This window comes from Onychostoma macrolepis, chromosome 09, assembly GCF_012432095.1.
Source record: "Onychostoma macrolepis isolate SWU-2019 chromosome 09, ASM1243209v1, whole genome shotgun sequence".
Classification (NCBI taxonomy): domain Eukaryota; kingdom Metazoa; phylum Chordata; class Actinopteri; order Cypriniformes; family Cyprinidae; genus Onychostoma; species Onychostoma macrolepis.
The window spans coordinates 36,715,258-36,718,642 of record NC_081163.1 but is presented as its reverse complement, the minus strand read 5'-3'; positions in this window follow the sequence as shown (position 1 = coordinate 36,718,642).

Here is a 3,385-nt window from a genome sequence, read left to right as displayed (position 1 = left end):
GCCTTTAAAGTCTTGTTGTTTTCATTGACAGTCTGTTTCTTTACCAAATGTGTATGTCTGACAAATCCACAATCCCAGATAGCACACAGACAATCGTTTAAAATGTGATTTTTTTTAATAATTTTTTTTTAGAAATATGCAGAAAACAAAGAATTTGCAGGAGCTGGAAGATTGCAATTGGACTGCAATTGAAACATGCAATTTTTATGAACGCTGCAAAAACACATTGTAAATAGAAACCTTTGACACTCTGAGCCTCAGGGAGCTCTTGCTTTCGTCTGAGGGTGTAAAACAGGGCCTGCATGCAGACCCGACCCTTCAAATAAACCAGGGCCGTATTCACAAAACATTTTATCTTACCACTAAGAGTTCTCTTAAATAGCAGTAAAAGTTTTTAGTTAAGTTTTCTCTTACAACCTATTCACAAAGCTGCCGAGACAATCTTTTACTAAGCAATAGAGAGAAGTCTTAAGCTCAGAGTAAAGGGGCGGGGTTTACCTCGTTGCTATGGATGATGTCAGCATGCTTACTAACTACGCACACAGTGATTGGCTGATAGAGGAGGAGTCACTGTCAGAGATTCATTCATAGAAGTATAAGCATTTTGAAAAGTGGGGACATGGGTCAATGTCCTGAGATGCCACCTTCACCTTGTAATACCTGTCATACCTTTGTTATTATACACGCGCACACACACACACACACACACACCTGCAGAAGAACCCTCGCTGGTCGGGAAGTAAAACAGCCTGTAAAGTTTAAGGATTATGTTTTGTGGTAGTTGTTAACAACCATACTGATGGAAAGAGTTTCCTTGCACGTTAACTTCTATAGTGTACTGTAAGATTGTGAAAAGAAAAAAAAGTGAATTGTTTAAGTGACAAGTTATGGTGAAGAGATTGTGATCAGTGAATATTATTACTGATATCTGCTGATATTGATGTTACGTGGTTGAGAAAGTCATTTGCTTTGTTTTATATAGTTTAAGAAAACACAAATAATGAGGTACTGGCTGAACTTTAAAGAGGGGAGATGTGGTGAAATGTGAACAGTTTATTGTGATTGGCTGTTCTGTGTCAGGGTCCAGGGTTGCTGGGCAACGGGGGCGGTGCCAGTGATGCCGTCTGCCACTGAAGGCTGAGAGAGAGTTTGTGCTAAGAGTGCATGTTAATAAGTGTTAAGAGTGTTAATAGAGTTGAGACCGAGTTCATCGAGTCCGCTCCGTGTAGCACTGTATACAGTGAGCTTACTTATAAAAGCCTACAAAGCCTTCAAAACTTATTCTTAATCTGTTTCTTATTCTTGTTTTTATTCTGTTGTTTTAATTAGAAATGTTAAAAAGCTTATATATATAATTTTTTTTTTGACATAAAATGTGACATACTTTTAATAAAGTTACAAAAATGCCATTACACAGGTAAAAACTAAATTCCCTGTAAATCACTTTAAGGAGTCAAATATTGCCTCTTAATGGGAAGGTTAATTTTGATCAGAATTTTTGATTATTGATTAGAAGGTGCTCCTAAATTTTTTTAAGTAGAATTATCTGTGAATAAGTGTTAAGAATTAAGATAAACGTTATTATTCAAGTGTAGTGTAATTGAAATATTGTCCATAAAATATCTTTATTTCACAAAAAGTATATTTTTACTTCATCAGAAAATATAGATGTCCACAGTGGTCTTAAAGTCCCAAGTCCTGAAGTTATTTTTCAAATTTGAGTATATCACAAAATAGGTTCCTGCAAGCTATCATGGCACGTTCCCAAAATTGCAACTATGATGCTCTAAAACGCCTTCTATTTAGAATTTATTATATGAACATGAATGTACTTACTTTGCACATGATTTATTTTGCTTTGAGGGTCACATCACCTGACAGCTGTCCCTGGCTGCTACGCCCCTGGGTTATACAACAATCACAGTATAAAGGGGCAGCGGTTTCATCAGCATTATGTCGTATGTCTCATGATAATTAATTCATATTTAATACGTACTCTCCAAGTGCATGGGCAGGATTCGTGACAAAATCAGAGGAATATAGTAATATCTCCATATAGTTTTTACCGATTTAAATTTATTCATTTAAATATAATGAAGCTAAAGGAAATATGGGAAGAGAGTGGGAAAGGATACTTTATACATAAGAAGCAAATATTATAATGATTTTCACTATGTAAAGCAATGTCATCAAACCATAATCCATGCTACATACTCCGGTACAGTAGGTGGCGGTGTGCACCTGATAAATCATGATTGTAATCCGCCATAAAACTAAAGAAGAAGAAGACGAGCACATACTCCTTTAGTGCTCACTAAGTACTTATTGAAATTCAGTACTGATGTAATAATCAATGTGGTTATATTTGTCTTGATTTTCATATCCATGTATTCATATATGATTTATTACTTATTGATTTATGCTTCTTATAATAATCCTCATCATATATTCATGTTCAAATACTGTTACTCATTTATGTTTATCTTTTATTTTTGTTTGATTCATGTTATTATGTAATATTTGTAGTATTCTCCGAAATATGTATGCTATGCACATTTTATATCTTATCTTCTTTATGGTGTTTTGTTAGATATTGGATATACAGTAATAATGTTTCTCAGAATTAGTGTTTAACAGTATTAGATGTTCTTTTCTAGAAATGGTGTATTTGTAATATGTAAAATATGATATTTAAAAGTGCTTATTTTGCTATAATTGTTCTAAAGGCGTAGAAACCACGTCTAACCACACATCTTCACTACTTCATTTATTACATTATATAGCCTATAATAATTTGGGATACTCTGTACTTTAGTTATTGAATAAGATTTGTTTTAAATTTATTTCCTTATTGTATTTCATTACAATTTTCATATTTACTTTATTGTTTTATTGTATTAATAATTTTATATTTTTTAAATACTTTTTTTTTATTAAGTACAAAATCTGAATACAACAAATTGGCATTAATTATTGTACAAAAACAAAAAAAAAAAAAGAAAGAAAAAAGGAATCTGGTATGGAAGGCTCAACACAATATACCTATATTCATTCTAGACAAAAACAATATTCCAATAAACATAAAATAAAAAATAAAAAAATTAAAGGGCTTCTGAGAAGTATTTTACATCATTTCTAAAAACAATAAACAGAGGAGATTTAAAACATCTACCATTATGTATAAAGGATTTTGCTAATAAAATAATATTATTAATCAAACCGAACAAACAGAGCACTCTTTGTTTATTATTCTGTACATTTCAGTCAGTCCTGCAATGCTTTCCGAAAACAATCAGACAAATTACATGTAAACAATATCTTCAAATAAACGTTTGCATAAATGACAAGGCACGTTTTCAAAATTACCTTTTAAATGTAGTAATTG